This window comes from Oryctolagus cuniculus, chromosome X, assembly GCF_051225735.1.
Source record: "Oryctolagus cuniculus isolate XC-2025 breed Fujian yellow rabbit chromosome X, ASM5122573v1, whole genome shotgun sequence".
Lineage (NCBI taxonomy): Eukaryota > Metazoa > Chordata > Mammalia > Lagomorpha > Leporidae > Oryctolagus > Oryctolagus cuniculus.
The window spans coordinates 8,936,967-8,957,695 of record NC_142888.1 but is presented as its reverse complement, the minus strand read 5'-3'; the positions used below and the strand labels follow the sequence as shown (position 1 = coordinate 8,957,695).

The following is a 20,729-nucleotide window of genomic DNA, read 5'->3' as shown; positions in this document are numbered from 1 at the left end:
ATTATTCACACACTAGAAAAAAAATCCTAAATTCATATGGAAACACGTAACACCATGAATAGCCAAAGCAATCTTATGCAATAAAAACAAAGAAGCATTACAATACCACATTTTGAGATGTACTACATGGGTATTCTAACCAAAATAGCATGGTAATGGCATAAAAATAGACACATAGACAATGGGACATAAAAAAAACACCCCAAGAATAAATTCACACGTCTATAAGCAACTTATCTTTGATAAATGTTCCTTCCCTGCAGAAAGGACAGTTGATTTAATTAATGATGTTGGGAAAATGGATTTCCACATGTAGACGTTTGAAACAAGACCCCTGTCTTATACCCTATACAAAAATCAAATCATAATGGTTCGAAGATCGATATTTAAGATGTGAATCTGTTAAGCTACTAGAGGAAAACAAGGGGAAAATACTCCAAGGCATCAGTCTAGGCAATGACATTTTGGATAAGACCCAAAAAGGTGAGTTAATGAGAGCACAAGTAGACGAATGGAATCATATCATGCTAAGAAGCTTCTGTACAGCAGAGGAATCGAGGTCAAGAGACAACTGAGGGGCCCTAGCTGTTGCGCAGCGGGTTGACAGCCTGGAATGAAGCACCAGCATCCCATATGGGCGCCGGTTCAAGGCCCAGCGCTCCACTTCCAATCCAGCTCTCTGCTATGGCCTGGGAAAGCAGTAGAAGATGGCCCAAGTCCTTGGACCCCTGCACCCATGTGGGAGACCCAGAAGAAGCTCTTGGCTCCTGGCTTCGGCTCCGCGTAGCTCGGGCCGTTGCAGCCTATTGGGGAGTGAATTTATCGGATGGAAGACCTCTCTCTCTCTGTCTGCCTCTACTTTTCTCTCTGTGTAACTCCAACTTTCAAATGAATAAATAAATCTTTAAAAAAAAAAAAGACAACTGAAAGAATGGGAGAAAATATTTGCAAAGTATGCATCTTATAAAGGGTTAATTCTGGCATAAATCAGAAGATGGAGGAATTCAACAACAAAACAAGGATCCAGTTAAGAAATGGGCAAAGGATATGAATAGACATTTTTCAAATGAAATACAAATGGCCAAAATACACATGAAAAAAATGCTCAGGATTACTAGCCACCAGGGAAATGCAAAAATAAAAAGCACAAAGAGGTTTAATCTCATTCCAGTTAGAAGGACTATTATCCAAAAGTCAAAAAATAACAAATGCTTGTGAGGTTGTGGAGAAAAGGGTACTATAATACACTGTTGGTGGGAATGCACAATTGTTATGGAAAACAGTATGGAGATTCTTCAAAAAGGCTAAAAATGGAACTACAATGTGACCCAGCTATGCCAGTTCTGGGAATATATCCAAAAAAAATGAAGTAAGCATATGAAAGAGATACCTGCACTTCCATTTTATTGTAACCGCATTCACAATAGCAAATATATGGAATCAACCTAAATATCCATCGGGTGATGACTAGATTAAGAAAATGTCATACACACACATGAACACACACGTACAGTGGAATGTTACTCAGCCATTAAAAAAAAAAAGAAAAGAAATCTTTACATTTGCAACAGAATGGATGGACCTGGGGATCTTTATGCTAGGTGAAATAAGCCAGACACAGACAAATATCACATGTTTTCTCTTACAAGTTTATATACAGAGTACAAAAATGCATGGGTATCTGGTATATAAATACTGTGTTCACTTAATTATGTACCCTTCTTTATGATCATTGTCATAAACCTCATGTAATAATTTTTTTAAAGGCAGAGTGGACAGAGAGAGAGAGAGAAAGAAAGGTCTTCCTTTTGCCGTTGGTTCACCCTCCAATGGCCGCCGTGGCCGGCGCACCGCACCGATCCAAAGGCAGGAGCCAGGTGCTTCTGGTCTCACATGGGGTGCAGGGCCCAAGCACTTGGGCCATCCTCCACTGCACTCCCGGGCCACAGCAGAGAGATGGCCTGGAAGAGGGGCAACCGGGACAGAATCCGGTGCCCCGACAGGGACTAGAACCCGGTGTGCCGGCGCCGCTAGGCAGAGGATTAGCCTATTGAGCCACGGCGCCGGCTCATGTAATATTAATATCCTTGTTTTCAAGAAAAACTAGCATGTGTATACATATGAAATGAATATGGCAAACTGCTAAAAACTTTTAAATATGTTTTTACAAAGATACACCTGTATGCTGTTATTTTTAAAGTGCTATACAATGAACTGTAAATAGCTTTTTACCTGTAAGGAACTAGAGGGGGTGTTATTAAATTTTTTTTAAAAAAATTTTTGTACAAGTTTAATAATGAATGTTAGCGTAGTAAAACAAAGTCAAGACTTCTGAGGTGAAGAGGGAAATGAAAGTCTTCAGAATAAAGGAGACACCCCCTGAGGAAGATTTAAAAATGATTTTCAGGAATATGATAGACTTTTCCGTGAAGGATGTGTCTTCTTTCCTACTGAAAAGAAAACTTTAGAAAATACTCAAGATTTAGGAAGAAGCTGTAGGTATTGTTGCCAAAATATAATAGATACCAGTTGAGCCTCTTTTGATGTTTGGATGATATTTCCAACAATAATTAAGATTGCCTGGGAATAAATTGGTAATTTTCAGTTTGGGTTTGGGTTTTCCAGAGAAATGTGTGGGGGAGGGGAGGGAGGGAATACGAATGGGACAGGTATTATATAAGGAACTGGATCTTGCAAATACAGAGGCTGACAAGTCCCACAGTCGGCAGTCAAGAAGCTTAAGACCTGAGGGAAAGTGTTGGCGAAGTTATGACCAAATGCCAGCAGGCAGGAGAGGAGGCCCAGAAAGAGCTGATGTTTCAGTTTGAGTCTGAAGGCAGGAAAAGAACGGTTGTCCATACTCAGAGCAGCCACACTGCAGGATTTCTCTCTTACTCAGTCTTTTTGTTCTAGTCAGGTCTTCAGTTGATTGGATAAAGCCTACTCATGTTAATGAAATTCTCTGGTTACTCAAATGAAAGATTAAAACAGGACAAGCATTGGAAAAAACAATTGATATTACTATTAGGAAATACTGCAAGTAACTGAATGAACATGCACATAACAAGGCTTCATAAAAATATTTTATGAAACATAAAGCTTCATACAAATGTTAGTGGCATATAATGATATTAGAAAAGTATATCTAATTGTCTTGTGGCTAAGCATAAGGATTTTGAAGTCTTTCACAGAAACATGAATATAAAGAACATGTCAATAACAACATGAAAAATGAAGAGAGAGTGATAGAGAATGATACAAAATCAATCATAACATTAAATGTAAGAAAGGTCAACAGCTATATTAAAATACAAAATAAAAACAAGACATAAAAGATTAAGGTGCATTTGTGCAGAAAAATAACTGATCAGCTAAGGTCTATTTATTTCAGAATACAAGGCTGAGTGTTGCTATTTTAGTATTAAAGTAAAATTTTTTTTATTTTTAACTTTTATTTAATGAATATAAATTTCCAAAGTACAGCTTATGGATTACATAACGTCCCTCCCACCCGCAACCCTCCCCTCTCCCACTCCCTCTCCCCTTCCATTCACATCAAGATTCATTTTCGATTCTCTTTATATACAGAAGATCATTGATTATTACATTGGATGATAAATTAAGCAACCAAAATGAAACTGTTGAATTCATATCTAACAGCTATTAAACTGCAAACATCTAAAATATAAAACAAAATACCTGTCTCCAATATGTGTAGAATTCCGATTATCATCTAAAAAGTACAGGTGCAAAATGAGAAGGAAAAAGAAGAAAACTCTTAGAAAGTAGAATAATTTATTTTGAAGTTTACATAGTTTTTAATAGAAAATTATATATGTGGACACAAAGGCACTGAAAAAAATTACATTTTCCGATGAGTACAAATTTTCAGTTGTAAAATAGGGCACCTGCATGAAAACAAAGCAGTCTCCTGATAATTCCTGGACCAGGGAGGAAATGTGGTGGATAATAGCAATAACAAATAAGAACATCAAAGTTGTCTTTCAGCTAAAGGACTAGAATGACGCAAATTCCTTTCTTGTTGAATATACGTAGTGAAATGAATTTAGACTAAAACAGAAAAAATCAAGTAAAAAAGAAAAGGGAAGCCGGCGCCGTGGTTCAATAGGCTAATCCTCCACCTTGCGGCGCCGGCACACCGGGTTCTAGTCCCGGTCGGGGCGCCGGATTCTGTCCCGGTTGCCCCTCTTCCAGGCCAGCTCTCTGCTATGGCCAGGGAGTGCAGTGGAGGATGGCCCAGGTGCTTGGGCCCTGCACCCCATGGGAGACCAGGAAAAAGCACCTGGATCCTGGCTCCTGCCATCGGATCAGCGCGGTGCGCCGGCTGCAGCGGCGGCCATTGGAGGGTGAACCAACGGCAAAAGGAAGACCTTTCTCTCTCTGTCTCTCTCTCTCACTGTCCACTCTGCCTATCAAAAAAAAAAAAAAAAAAAAAAGAAAAGGGAAAGCTTATGTTGAAAGAGAGGGAATAAGAAAAATTGAGAGGATTGATAACCAGTGGATAATTATGGACTCAATTAAAATATACATTCATAAGATTACAAATATGAGAAGTATAAAAATAGTGTGAGGCTAGCATTATATAATGTGTTGCAACTAATATCCATAGAAAAAGGTGGAAGAGTTTGCCAAATCTACCCTTAAGACAGCAACCAGGTTCATACAGTATGCAGATAAGTTCTACCAAATCATTAAGTGATGTGTAATTTCTTTTTTATGTTTTTAGTGAGATGAAAACAATAAAACCATTTACTGAAGCTGGAATCAAAACAACATGGGGACTAGGAAGGGGGAGATGTTGAATTCAGTTCATATACTGTGCTTAAAAACTCTGCTGGAACCCTGTTTTCAAATGTCTTGCAGGCTATTGTTGAATTCATTCATTTATATGTGAACTATTTTTTGAAAGCATCTTTATATTAGGAACTGAATACAAAATAGTTTGTGTCCTCAAAAATAATACTGTGTAATAAAAGAGGCAAGCAGTGGATAATTTAGGTATCAATTTAGTGTTGCATTGACAACACTAAAAATGCTGGTTTTTTATTTGGGTTTTTGGCTTGTGGTGAGTAGTGGGAAAAACTTGCAGAATTATATCAGGCTACAGGAATTCATCTGGCTTTAGAAATAGTCTTGGCATCTGTTAAACATTAGTCTAATGTGCAATGCTTTAAAGAGCTGCAGAGAATGAGTCTATTAGAAATACCCAAATTAGCCTATCTGGTTGAGAACAAGGGAGTCTTATAGTTGCTCTGTTTCCTCAACATTCACTGGTCTCTGGCTATTGGGTAAGGGGTCTGGGGTGGGATGTAACTCTGGGGAGAGAGGACTGTCACAGCAAAGAAAATGTCAGGAATTCTTGTCCTGTTTAGATTGTCCCAAATCAGACCGTGAGACATAACATGCAGGGGTATGTTTAGGAGGGGAATAATAAGGACTAACTAGGAGTGATAAAAGTTAGCCCAGGAAATTCACTTGTTTCCAGGATCACTCATTTGTGTATCTTGCTAGCCTTTCAGCATGTCAACTACACAGCAGGTAGTCTTTTTGTGAGGCAGACCCCAAAAGTATTGTGAGAAACTGAGGAAAGGTTAAAGGGAAAGGAGGCAAATCAACAAACTGGAGAGCCTATCAAGATTTGGGCTCAGACTCTGCTAAGAGGGGAAGCTGGCAGAGGGAGTCCTAGAGAGACTAGCCGATAAATGACTCAAAACTGATGGTTCTTTTCGGGGCTGAGGATGCTGGGATATTAATCCATTAACTTTCATCTACATTTTTGGGCTGCCTCATGAGTGGACCCAGCATTCTCCTCTATCAGGGGAATGACAGAGAGAGAGCAATTTATACAGGAACTCACCTACAGATACCTCCAAGGCAGGTACTGGGGCTATGGAATGGATACTGCCAGCTTCTACCTGTAAAATAACTCCAGCAGGACTCCTATTCCATTATGGAATCGCTTCAATAAGTAGAAATCATGCCAAAATCTCTGTCTGATGAATGATGAAGATACTGATGATGATGGGGTGGAGTTTGTGGGAAGCTACATTTCAGTGAGTGTTCAGGCCACAAGCAATCATCCTAAGCACACTTCATACCTGATGTAAGACACCAAGACAAATTTCATGTTCCAGCATTAAAGGGTCTGAAGAAGGCCAAGGGTCATAACTGATTTGTCTTTGTATTATCAGTATCGGGTCAGTGCCTGATACATGCCCAGGTAATGTGTGTGTAGAACTGAGTTGGCTACTGTGGTCTTGGTTAGGAATAATATAGGGTTAAATACCTGCAGAGAGGGGTAGAGAGGAACCCAGGTGACATGTTATAGTTATGATTAGATACAATACTGAGATGTCAGATTCCGGTGCAGTAGGTCTTTCCCAGTGCTGTGGTTAACAAAGGATGCCCAGAAGAAGCTTGTGCAAATAACACATTGATGCTTGCGGTGCTGCAGATCCATAAACTGCATCTTTGTAATCTGCATTCCATGCCAGGAGATGTTTGCAATAGGAATAATGAGGACTAACAGTGAGTGATAAAAGGTAGCCCAAGAAATTCACTTATTGTCAGGAGCACTTTTTTTTTTAAATCTTGTTAGCCTTTTAGCCAGAAGGGCCTAGGTGATGAACTTCGATTCCCCTTTAAACTCATCAGTCTGCAAAGTGAAGAGTTACTTACAATAAGCAATCCAAACAGAGCAGTTGTACCCTGAGGGAAGAACTCCTTAGATAAATCCTGGGAGAGTTTATCTTCTAGATAGTAAATTTTATCAGTATATTTATAAAGAGATCTGGCTGAAATCAAAACCAATTCAAATATTCCCCAAGGTTAAAAGAACCAAGTTACAGACCCTCTGCTAACCATTTTTGTCTCTACTCTGGATCCAAAGTTCTTAAATACAATTTTTACATACAGAATATATCATTACATTGTTATCATTCTCCATTTTAACTGTCATCCAGAGAAAATGAAGCTTGATGAAAGCAAAGACTTCATCTGTTTTGATCACTGTTGCATCTTGTCCAGTGTTAACAGATCTCAGCAAACATTGTTGAATGAATATGTTGTTAAACCCAGATGTTCTTTATGGCTTATCATTATAGTTTATCACAAATTAAATATCACGTAACTATCTAAGTAGATGAGAAAAAGTCATAAAAGAAACTATCATGTAAGCTAAAATTCAAATATACATAGCTTGTATTTAAAACTAAAAAGACGTGGGAAGCAATGGAATTACTCCTTTTAATTAGAGAAATCTTTGGGACTGCCATTGAAACCCTCATTAGATACAACACTAGGAATGTGGGCAGAAGACTGTTGGAAACAGAAGAAAAACTAAAGGTACATCTGTAAAAGGGAAATTTTTCTTTACAATGTTGTAAAAGATGTCTGCTTAGACAACCCAGGATATTAAAGAAATTATGAAGGAGTAATTCACAGGAAAGTCACAGGCTATAAAGTGAATGCACTCATAGTCATCTCATACTAGTACATTAATGACAGACATACTGATGATACAATAAATACAGATCCATTTATAATAACTTCAATGTAATTTTGGTGTTAATAATCAATATATGTGGAATTTATTGTAGAATACAGTGGAACTCCATGGGAGAATGAAGAAAAACATGTAGGAGTAAGGTGATACGTCATAAGTACAGTGGAGATGGAATCTTTTTCTAATATCTTCATAGAATAATTCATCAATTTTTGAGAGTAATAATAGTACTTTTCACCTGGAAGAATGAATGGATAGTAATACTAAAAGTTTAAGAAAATAAAGATGCTATGATGGTTCATTGTCTCACCAGATTTAATAAATATATTCCGGCACTAAAATGTATTTTAAATGGGCAGTTTAAAGAACAGACTATTGAGTTAGATATAAACTTATTACATGGCAGAGTAGAATCGAGTTTCCTAAAAAATATTCAAATTACTATGTTTATTGGGGTGAGGTAATGGAAGATTCCAGACTGGGATAAGAATCATGGTTCTTTCATGCACTGATATAACATTGGCTATTTTACTTGATTTTTTCTGAGTCATTTAAGTTTCTTCAGTTATAAAATGTGTGATTTCTTATCTGTCACAAACAGCAATTATGATATTGTAGTTCGTACTTAGTAAACTGCATTTTTATATATGTATCTGAATTGGGTAAAAAATTAGAAGCAAATTAATTATGGGAGAAAGAACACAAATTTTATATAATTGGTAAAACTAGAATGCAGTATGGAAACCAAACCTTAAACTCTCACTGAAATACATTTCAATTGCAGTGAAGAGTTAATATAAAAGAACATAAAAATGGTAGCAACTGTCATATTGCTATGTTGTGCAGAGAGCGGATACATTTATGACTATTAAAGAAATGGAGATTTTGAATCTAGATAAAATCAAATGCATAAAAGTTATTTCATTCAAAATGTAATATAGCAGATATAAAAGTGGAGAAGCAGAGCAGAGTGGGTTAGTTTAACATGTGCCCATAATACTTGCTAAATTCTCTTATAAGTCTAATATGTATATTTAATTATATTTCTTATATATAAACAACATATTATCTGTCTTTATAAATTTGTGTTTCACATACATATTCATTTTACTATGATATACTATAGGATATATAATACATGACATAGTATTATATGTACACTAATATATATTATATGTATTATATATCATCTGTTGCACATATAATATGCACTGTGCATATGTGATACATATGCATATATATTATATGTATCAGATCTATATTATGGGTCATGCATGTAATATATATTAGTGTATATATCATGTGACATGACACATTATATTACATATGACATATACTATAATATAGAATGATATATGTGTAATATTTATATGCAATATATAATAAAGGTATATATGCAGTATACAATAAAACATGGAAATTATTCATATATAATATATAAAAACTATACTACATCATATGTATCATGTGTTACATGCAAATGTATAACAGTGATATAAAATGTAATGCGTTTTTATATTATGTATAATGTATATTTTCCATATAATTATACTATATATTATGTATAGCATTGTAATATATATTATAATATATACAATTATACATGCAACGTATAATATATACTACATATATAATTGTACATAATATGTATTAGGGTAGTATATATAATATATGTGGTCTTCAGAAACTTCATGGAAAATGTATATTATGAAAAACTATGCATGGATTTTAGAACTTTTTACACCAATAGTACCTTTCAATTCCACTTCCACGAAGCTTTTAGAGTACCTTCTAACATTCATAGAATTCTCCCCTTGCTGATCAATGGATATGAATAGGTAATTTACACGTGAAGAAATCGTTTCATACAAAATACTCAGCCTTATTAGTAGTTACAATGCAAATTGAAATAGTTCAGGAACATCATACACATTAAACTAATACTAACAAGGGAAAATGTTAATACACACATGTTAGTAGAGTGCTGAAAAGAATCCTGCATTTAAATGGTAGTAAGATGCACATTTCTTAATGTTTGAGTTTCTTTGAAATTGGGTTGCTTATAGCATTTAAAAATTATTTATGTAAAAGTGCCAAATTTAGTGTATTTGATACATATAGTTTTAAGAACATAATGATACTTCCTACCCTCCCTCAGCAAGCCACCATTGAGTTGACAGCCTTTCCAACTTTCTAAGTGGTAGAAATTAATGGTGTGCCTTCAATGTGATTCAGTATAGTGAGCATTACTACCTGTATTTTATATTGATTTAACTTTTTGGGGAGCAGCTTGGCAATCTATTTGACTTGGCAAACACACTATTGGGAACATAATCAAATAAAAACTTTCCAATTAAAAAAAGAACTAAATTATATATGTTTTGGAAGAACAATACCTGTGGTACATCAACACCATGAATGATGCACAAACATTGTAATAAGAATGTAGATGTTGACCCATGGAAATGTATTTATTAATCATTCAAACTAAGAAAGAATAGAAACCTTAGGCAAACATTAGTTCAAACTGCTAAAAGTGGTTTATGTATATGAGAAGTAATTTTATAGAAATAAAATGTAATGTTCCTAACAAGTTTTTTCTGGTAAGTTAGTTGAGTTTATAAAAATGCCTTTTCACCAGATAGCGCTAGGGAAGCAAGGCTATTTATTTTAATACTTCGATGAAGATACTTATTTTTTAACTTAGAAAAAAGTATTACTTAAATCTCTCTATTCAATTTAGAAACTAATATAGAAACAAATTTCAAAACTTCAAACATGCCACAAAATGCTGTGTTCCAACAACATAACTGAAAACTGTATATTTCTATGCTTTATATTTGGAAGAAATCTGAAATCTTACTTTCATCAAATAATTGAAGTTGAGGGTTGTTTTTTTTTTTTTTTTGCTTGCCAATTTAGCTAGAACTAAAGCCTTGTTTCCTAACCAATGAGCTAGGACTGAAAGCCCTATTTATGCCTCTCAACTCTATTATGGGAGAAGAGTATTGTTACCATGACCTAAAAGCCTGGTGGATTCTCCAGAATTATCCCTCGTGATCATGTCTTTGTCTGAAGTGCCACGTGTGAAATACGATTTGGCTAGAGCAACTCTGACAAATTCTGATAACAGATTGTTTTATGTAATCAGTGTATTTGTTATCTTTAGAAGCCTGTTATTGAAGTGGACATGTTGTCTGTAGACAGTTCATAATGAGATGAATTCATTTGCCCACATTAGGTGTGTAGTTTTCAGAAGTTAGATTTTACAGTCACTCTATGATTAGAGCAAGAGATTAAATTGTGATTTAGTCAGCAATGCTGAGTTTTTAATGCACATACATGGACACCTCAGAGAGTGAACCTGGTAATATTTAGTATGTGTTAAAAATCAGCTAAATTTAGCTCTTTGGTAAGTAGTTCTCTTTGATGAATATGCTTCCAGTGGCAGGGTTGACCACCCTGAAAAATATTTTTGTATTTCCTTAGTGCGTTGTACTGTTGTGACTGCCGTTGAGGGAAATGCCTATGACTGACTGCAAATACCTGTCTCCCATCCGTTCATCCATTTGTGCCTTTTGTATTTGCTGCATCTGCATTTACTGGATCTCTTTTCTTTCTAGGCCCTGAGCTAAATGCGGGTTGATAAATAGATCCATGAGCAAGACATGGTCTTGCTGTTGAGGAGCTCACAGTCAATGGGTGATGTCAGTAAATGCAATGGAGGCAAGAATCAACTGTAGGGCACACATAGAAAAGGGAGCAAAATTGGACAGTCTCTAACAGGATCCTGTGGTATAAAACACAAGGACACTATCTTCTGTAGAGACCAACTCTCCTTATCCTTCCACCAATTTGGTAGCACTTGAACTTTTTGTCTTCTTGAAATGATATCTACAGTTTTCTCTTGGATCCAAATTGGATTGCATCTCTTTCTGAAGCTTTTTCTGCGTGGGCATTCTTGCCTGAAGCTGGTGCTGTGTTGCTACCCCTGGCACAGAGTGAATGCTTGGTGGTTAGGAACTGTTTCAGCTTTGTGTTTCCTATAGCACCCAATGCTCAAATGACAAACATTAACATTTATTGATGGTCCAAGTCCTGTTCGGCCAAGGTGTCTGTTTCTACTGGAAATCAGGAACCTTCCTTCTTTGAGGTTATTAGATATTGTGTATGGAGGATCATGAATAAGTCACTACATTTTCTCATTCAGAGACAAAAAAAAATTGACAAAGTCTGCTGCTGAGTCATAACATCACAAATTGAGTTTACTTTATGCAATGTAGTCTGCCTGGGTTTCACTTGTAAGAACGTTCCAGTGCTCATCTTTTCTCGGGAAATTGACTCAACAGCTGAAGGAGATGTTTTACATGTCACTTCTGATGACGTGCTTCCCAGTTCCTAATTGCTTAATGAATGTGTGGAATAAATGAAAGTTTTGTATCATGTTGAAGAAACTATGAAAAGATTGTAAAGAATACGAGGGTACTTTTAAAAGTTCATGGAATGTGGAATCAAAAGATGATTTTCCTGCAATCCTTTTTTGAAATCCATGCATAATTTCTCCTATTACCCAGTTCCATGAACTTTTAAAGACCTCGTATATATGGTTTCAAATGTTAACATGTAAGTTTCATATTTGCTTTCCAGTCAGTAGGTTTTCTTAGTTGCGTGCATTCATGTATTAGGCATGCGTTGAGGGAAGTTGGGACAGCATTTATTTTTCCCTGGGTATGTGAAGGACAAATGACTCACACTGAGTCTCCTGCCTTGGTACAGAATTCCATTTACTCCTTCGATGACAGCACAAGAAAAGCTTTTTCTTGCTCTGGCATTGCCTAAGAATGTGTCTCAGGCAATTTCACTCTTGGGAAAATTGTGACTGTGACAACTCTGTAACAGGAGAAGCCTCTGCTTTTGGTTCTCTGCAAATAATGATGACAACTGTAGTGTATTAGTTAAGGTGATGCCAGCTGCTGAAAGAGAAACCCTAACATAATAAAAACATATTTCTCACTCACACTGTTCCTTAGTGGCGGCAGTTATATTCTTTGTGATGACTTGCGCGCCTGGACTTCTTCCATCTTGTGGCCCCGTAGTCGTCTGTGCTTAGGTTCAAAGGCCACACAGCACAGGGGGTGAGGCACGAGGAACCGAGCATGGAATGGGTCAAGCTTGGATGTGGCATGTGTCTATTCTGTCCATATTTTATCGGATAAAATTTTGTCATGGTAACACCTGTGAGGACAGCTGTGAACTAACAGTCTAGCTGGATGTCTACGAAAAGAAATGGATATGGTGCTCACCCAGTCGTTTCTTGTGCATGTGGCAGCACAAGTTTACAATTCAAGTAAGAAAGAAGCATAAACCCTTCAACCTTTGCCAAGAGAACCTAAATTTAGATCTGTAACTCATAGCCTAACCAGATTGCTCCCTTATATTAGACAGTCATTGTGTGACAATGGTTAAAGTTTGTCACTTGTGGGAAAGTAGCAGGAGAGACAATCACACCTATGTTGAAAGTATGGTTTCTTTTTTTTTTTATTTTATTTAATGAATATAAATTTCCAAAGTACAGCTTATGGATTACAATGGCTTCCCCCCCCCATAACTTCCCACCCACCTACAACCCTCCATCTCCCGCTCCCTCTCCCCTTCCATTTGCATCAACATTCATTTTCAATTCTCAGAAGATCAGTTTAGCATACATTAAGTAAAGCTTTCAACAGTTTGCACCCACATAGAAACACAAAGTGAAAAAAACTGTATGAGTACTAGTTATAACATTAAATCACAATATGCAGCACATTAAGGACAGAGATCCTACATGAGGAGTAAGTGCACAATGACTCCTGTTGTTGACTTAACAAATTGACGCTGTTGTTTATGGCATCAGTAATCTCCTACGCTCTTGTCATGAGTTGCCAAGGCTATGGAAGCCTTTTGAGTTTGCCAACTCCGATCTCATTTAGACAAGGTCATAGTCAAAGTGGAAGTTCTCCCTTCAGAGAAAGGTACCTCCTTCTTTGATGACCTGTCCTTTCCACTGGGATCTCACTTGCAGAGATCTTTCATTTAGGTCATTTTTTTTTGCCAGAGTGTCTTGGCTTTCCATGCCCATTTCCATGCCTAAAATACTCTCATGGGCTCTTCAGCCAGATCCAAATGCCTTAAGGGCTGATTCTGAGGCCAGAGTGCTGTTTAGGACATCTGCCATTCTATGAGTCTGCGGTGTATCTCGCTTCCCATGTTGGATCATTCTCTCCCTTTTTTGTTCTATTGGTTAGTATTTGCAGAAACTAGTCTTGTTTATGTGATCCCTTTGTCTCTTAATCCCATCATTATGATCAATTGTGAACAGAAATTGATCACTTGGACTAGTGAGATGGCATTGGTACATGCCACCTTGATGGGATTAAATTGGAATCCCCTGGCACATTTCTAACTCCACCATTTGGGACAAGTAAGCTTGAGCATGTCCCAATTGCACATCTCCTTCCTCTCTTATTCCCACTCTTATATTTAACAGAGATCACTTTTCAGTTAAGTTTCAACACTTAAGAATAATTGTGTATTAATGACAGAGTTCAACCAATAGTATTAAGTAGAACAAAATAAAAACTAAAAGGGATAAAGTATAACATTGTTCTTCAACATTCAGGGCAAGGGCTGACAAGTCATTGTTTCTCATAGTGTCCATTTCACTTCAACAGGTTTCCATTTTGGTGCTCGGATAATTGTCACCGATCAGGGAGAACATATAATATTTGTCCCTTTGGCACTGGCCTATTTCACTCAGCATGATGTTTTCCAGATTCCTCCATCTTGTTGCAAATGACCAGATTTCGTTGTTTTTTTACTGCTGTATAGTATTCTATAGAGTACATATCCCAAAATTCCTTTATCGAGTCTACTGTTGATGGGCATTTAGGTTGATTCCAGGTCTTAGCTATTGTGAATTGAGCTGCAATAAACATTAAGGTGCAGACTGCTTTTTTGTTTGCCGATTTCATTTCCTTTGGTTAAATTCCATGGTGTGGGCTGGCTGGGTTGTACGGTAGGGTTATCCTTCTGTTTCTGTACCAGTACCATGCTGTTTTGATTACAACTGCCCTGTAGTGATGTCCTGAAATCTGGTATTGTGATGCCTCCGGCTTTGTTTTTGTTGTACAAGTTTACTTTAGCTATTCGAGGTCTCCTGTGTCTCCATTTGAATTTCAGCATCATTTCTTCTAGATCTGAGAAGAATATCTTTGGTATTTTGATTGGTATCTTATTGAATCTCTAAATTGCTTTTGGGAGAATGGACATTTTGATGATGTTGATTCTTCCAATCCATGAGCATGGAAGATTTTTCCATTTTTTGGTATCCTTTTCCATTTCTTTAAGATTTTGTAATTCTCATCGTAGAGATCTTTAACGTCCTTGGTTAAGTTTAATCCAAGGTATTTGATTATTTTTATAGCTATTGTGAATGGGATTGATCTTAGAAGTTCTTTCTCAGCCATGGCATTGCCTGTGTACTTTGCCAAACTCTTCTATGAGTTCCAATAGTCCCTTAGTAGAGTTCTTTGTGTCCCCTAAGTAAAGAATCCTATCATCTGCAAAGAGGGATAGTTTGAATTCTTCCTTCCCAATTTGTATCCCTTTAATTTCTTTTTCTTGCCTGATGGCTCTGGCTAAAACTTCCAGAACTATATAGAATAGCAGTGGTGAGAGTGGGCATCCCTGTCTGGTACCAGATCTCAGTGGAAATGCTTCCAACTTTTCCCCATTCAATAGGATTCTGGCTGTGGGTTTTAAATAAATTGCTTTGATAGTATTGAGGAATGTTCCTTCTATACCCAGTTTGCTTAGAGTTTTCATCATGAAAGGGTGTTGTGTTTTATCGAATGCTTTCTCTGAATCTATTGAGATAATCATATGGTTTTTCTTCTGCAGTTTGTTAATATGGTGTATCACATTTTTCTGCGAACATTGAACCATCCCTGCATACCAAGGATATATCCCACCTGGTCTGGGTGGATGATTTTTCTTATGTGTTGTATTCTATTGGCCAGAATTTTATTGAGGACTATGTTCATCAGTGATATTGGTCTGTAATTCTCTTTCAGTGCTGCATCTTTCTCTGGCTTAGGGATTAATGTGATGGTGACTTCATAGAAAGAATTTTGGAGGATTCCCTCTTTTTCGATTGTTCTGAATAGTTTGAGAAGAATTGGAGTTAGTTCTTCTTTAAATGTCTGGTAGAATTCAGCAGTGAATCCATCTGGTCCTGGGCTTTTCTTTGTTGGGAGGGCCTTTATTACTGTTTCAATTTCTTTCTCAGTTATGGGTCTGTTTATGTTTTCTGTGTCTTCCTGGTTCAATTTAGGTAGGTTGTATGTGTCCAGGAATCTATCCATTTCTGATATATTTCCGTATTTGCTGGCATACAACTCTTTGTAGTAATTTCTGATGATTCTTTTTATTTCTGTGGTGTCTGTTGTTACATTTCCTTTTTCATCTCTGATTTTATTGATTTGGATCTTTTCTTTTTTTAGTTAGTTGAGCCAATGGTGTGTCAGTTTTATTCGTTTTTTCAAAAAACCAGCTCTTCACTTGGCTGATTTTTTGTAATTTTTTTTTGATTCAATCCTGTTGATTTCTTCTCTAATTTTAATTATTTCTCTTCTCCTACTAGATTTGGGTCTGGTTTGCTGCAGTTTTTCTAGATCCTTGAGATGCATTGAAAGCTTATTTATGTGGTGCCTTTCCAATTTCTTGATGTAAGCACCTATTGCTATAAACTTTCCTCTTAACACTGCTTTTGCCATATCCCATAAGTTTTGATATGTTGTGTTGTTATCCTCATTTACTTCCAGAAAATTTTTGATTTCTCTTTTAATTTCTTCTATGACCCAGTGTTCATTCAGGAGCATGTTGTTCAGTCTCCATGTGTTTGCATATGCTCTAGGGATTCCTGAGTTGCTAATTTCCAGCTTAATTCCACTGTGGTCTAAAAGCTGCATGATAAGATTCTAATTCTTTTGAATTTGCTGAGACTTGCTTTATGGCCTAGTATGTGGTCAATCCTTCAGAAGGTTCCATGCACTGCTGAGAAGAATGTAAATTCTTTAAATGTAGGATTGAAAGTTCTGTAGTATCTGTTAGATCCATTTGGGCAATAGTGTCATTTAAATCTGCTGTTGCCTTGTTGATCTTCTGTCCGGTTGATCTATTTCTGAGTGTGGAGCATTGAAGTCCCCCAGTACTATTGTATTGGAAGCTTAGTCTCCTTTTAAGTCCCTTAACATACCTTTTAAATAAACCGGTGCCCTGTAGTTAGGTGTATATACATTGATAATCGTTATATCTTCCTGTTGAATTGAACCCTTAATCATTATATAGAGCCCCTCTTTGTCTCTCTTAGCAGTTTTTGTGTTAAAGTTTATTTTGTCTGATATTAATATGGCTACACCTGGTTTTTTTGTTTTTTTTTTGATCTTTGTTAGTATGGAGTATGTTTTTCCAGCCTTTCACTTTCAGTCTGCATGCATCTTTGTTGGAAAGATGTGTTTCTTGTAGGCAGCCATTAGATGGGTTTTGTTCCTTAATCCATTCATCCAGTCTGTGTCTTTTAACTGGAGAGTTGAGTCCATTAACGTTTAGTGTGACTATTGAGAAGTATTGACTTTGCCTTGCCATTTTCCTAAAGATATTTTCTAATATATGCTTTGAGCTTCCTATGATCTTTTACTGGGAAATTTTCTTCCTTTGCCTTCTTTCATGTTGATGGCCGTGTTTCTGTCTTTCTGTGTGTAGCACATCTTTAAGCATCTTTTGCAGGGCTGGACAAGTGGCGACAAATTCTTTCAATTTCTGTTTGCTATTAAAGGTCTTTATTCCACCTTCATTCACAAATGAGAGCTTTTCAGGATATAATATTCTGGGCTGGCAGTTTTTCTCTCTTAGTACCTGGGCTATATCTCGCCATTCCCTCCTAGCTTGTAGGGTTTCTGATGAGAAGTCTGCTGTGAGTCTAATTGGAGATCCTCTGAGAGTAATCTGACGTTTCTCTCTTGCACATTTTAGGATCTTTTCTTTTTGTTTCACTATGGTGAGTTTAATTACAATGTGTCGTGGTGAGGATCTCTTTTGGTCGTGTTTATTATGGGTTCTATGAGCTTCCTGTACTAGGATGTCTCTGTCCTTCTGCAAACCCGGGAAGTTCTCTGCAAGTATCTCACTAAAAAGCCTTCTAATCCTTTCCCTCTCTCCATGCCTTCAGGAACTCCTAGAACTGAATGTTGGGTTTTTTAATAGTATCCTGAAGATTCCCCACAATATTTTTTAGATTTCTAATTTCCTCTTCTTTTCTTTGGTTTGACTGTATCCTCTCCTGTTCTCTGTCTTCTAAGTCCGATATTCTCTCTTCTGCTTCACCCATTCTGTTTTTAAGGCTCTCTACTGTGTTTGTCATTTGATCTATTGAATTCTTCATTTCATTATGATTTCTCGTCACTATCATAGTTTCATGTTCTACTAGTTGCTAAATTTCATTTTGATTCCTCCTTAATATTTCATTTTCGTGAGAGAGATTTTCTATCCTATCCAGTAAGGATTTCTCTAGTTCAAGAATTTGTTTTTGAGAACGTCTTAATGTTCTTATCAATTTTTTATATCCATTTCTTGCATTTCTTCTATCTCATCATCTTCATAATCTTGAATTGGGGTGTCTTGTTCATTTGGGGGCATCATAGTGTCTTCCTTGTTCTTCTTTCCTCGGTTTCTGCATTTGTTGTTTGGCATTGTGGAGATATTGTTTAAGTTCTTCACTGTAGTGGTTTTTCTTGTTATACTATGACTCTAGATTAAGTGGACTGTCTTCTTTTGATGGATCCTTAGAGGCTGTGATGGGTGTGGCCTGAGAGCTCTGTTTGGTTCTTCAGGGTTAAGGGTGTGCCAAAGGTGACTCACCCAGGTTGTTCTCGCTCTCCCGGCGCTCTTGTTTTTCTTTTTTTCTTTTTAACTCAGAAGGGAAGTAATTCTGCACAGCTGAGCAGAATTGAGGGTAGTTGATGTATGAAATCTGTCCCCTGTGTGTATAATATTCGTCTGCTCTGCCCCAAGGACCACACAAAGGGTCTATGTAGCCCTCAGTGTGATCTCAGGTTTCTCTGCAGTCTCCCACTGTGTTGCCAAGGTTTCTGATTTTGTGTACTCGGTGAGTTCTCTCGCCCACCCTCAGATTTTCACAGTCTCAGTTCATTAGCTCCACACCTTTACTAGGTCCTAGCCTCCTGTTATTTCTCCCCACTCGAGTCAGGTTTTTCTGCTTGGCTGATGGCGAGCGCCGCTTTACGTATGTCCAAAATGGTGCCTGCTCTTTGTCTTGCTTACCTTTGTAAGGTGAGTGGAGAGAGAGGCTCGTGTCCTCTAGTTATCCTGGTGAACTTTCCCCAGCGGGGCTTCAAACCTGGTTCCCTCTAGGCTCTTTCTGCCGTTTCCCCACCAATGTCTCGAGCTACTGAGGTTTTGTCTCACTTCCCCTTCCAGTGCTGGTGAGTAGACTCTGCGACTGGGCTCCCTAGCCATGGGCATCCTTGCTCTCCCTGTAGGTCCTCCGTGTCACATCCACTGTATCCGGAAGAATTTGCTCTACAATTTTTTTCCTGAACCTTTCCCTGAAACTACAGTAACTCTACTTTTATTAAACTATATTTTTCCGGACTATCAGTGCACGCCCTTACTATTTTGCCATCTTGGCTCTGCCCCCGAAAGTATGGTTTCTAGGATATGGAGATTCATTGAAATAGGCAAGCAAATGTCCGTATCTGGTAACAGTGTATTTAAGAAGCAATTGTCCCCAGTATGGAGATAAAATGTAGTCCTCTGTTAACTGACAGAGAGGCACGACTTCTTCAGTACAGCTGTTGCTTTAGCTTCTTGCCTCACGGTCTTTTAATTATCTCACTACTGATTGGGACCCTTTTAAATTTTAATGTCTTGTGTTTTTTTTTAATTAACTTCGATTTGTTTCTCTTTATTGTCTTATAAACATGGTGTCTTACTTTGTGTGTATGGGGAAGAAATCAACACATCATACCTTAGGGATGAAAGAATACAACAACTAGGATCTTTCAAAGGCCCTGAAGTAAATACAAATGTATTTTAAAGTTGGATGATGTTAAATGAGGGGGAAATTGCTGTATAGGCCATTGGCCAGGGCTTTTCAATTTGATTAATACCTCACATTATTTTTGTGAAACAATCATTACGTATAGGCCTGATGTAATGGGATTTTGCTTTCTAGAAGAATGATCATGTAATTCCCATGTTCAACACAAAGTTTCATAAAATCTAGATCACTGTTTATTGCCACATGTCATAGCCTTGTTGTGCATTCTGCTTTTAGTTTTGGGAATTTATTTTGCCTTCACAGGACAAACTTCAGAATGGTTTTTCTATGAAATATATAGTAATTACATTGTAGTTTGTAGATTTATGTATTTATCTGAAAGGCAGACAGAGAGATTTTCCATCTGCTGCTTCACTCCCCAGGTGGCCAGGTCAGGTCTGTGCTGGACTGAAGCTAGGAGCCAGGAGCTTCATCTAGGTCTCCAATGTGTGTGGCAGAGGCCCAGCACTTGGGCCTTCTTCTGCTTTTCTCAGGCCATTAGCTGGGAGCTTGATTGGAAGTAGAGGAGCTGGAACTCGAACCAGTGCCTATAGGGGATGCCAGTGCTACAGGCAGTGGTTTAAACCACTGTGCTACAGCGCTAGCCCCATATTTGCTTGTTTTTTTTTTTTTTAAATTTTTTGACAGGCAGAGTTAGACAGTGATAGAGAGAGACAGAAAGTTCTTCCTTTTTCTGTTGGTTCACCCCTCAAGTGACCACTACGGCCTGTGTGCTGCAGCTGGCACGCTGTGCTGATCCGAAGGCAGGAGCCAGGTGCCTCATCCTGGTCTCCCATGTGGGTGCAAGGCCCAAGGACCTGGGCCATCCTCCACTGCCCTCCCGGGCCACAGCAGAGAGCTGGACTGGAAGAGGAGCAACTGGGACAGAATCCAGCGCCCCGACTGGGACTCGAACCTGGGGTGCTGGCGCCGCAGGTGGAGGATTAGCCTGGTGAGCCATGGCGCCGGCCGGGGCTTGTTTGTTTTTTAAACAAAACATGGAAGAAATTAAATTCTTGGGTTACCTGATTGCAGGGTCCCTTTTGG

At 37.7% G+C, this 20,729-nt stretch overlaps 1 long non-coding RNA gene across 4 annotated transcripts in view; it reads left to right on the top strand.

Annotated features, from left to right (window-relative positions):
• Nucleotides 1-20,729, top strand: part of LOC149119547 (uncharacterized) — a 275,068-nt gene that overhangs the window by 169,765 nt on the left and 84,574 nt on the right. Inside the window, exon 1 of one of the 4 annotated variants that reach the window (XR_016228107.1) lies at nt 18,701-18,913. The exons of 2 other annotated variants lie outside the window; for them this stretch is intronic. This is a non-coding gene — a long non-coding RNA (uncharacterized LOC149119547). Of the gene's footprint in view, nt 1-18,700; nt 19,066-20,729 lie in introns of those variants that run through there. One more of the 4 variants, XR_016228105.1, reaches the window with a different exon arrangement.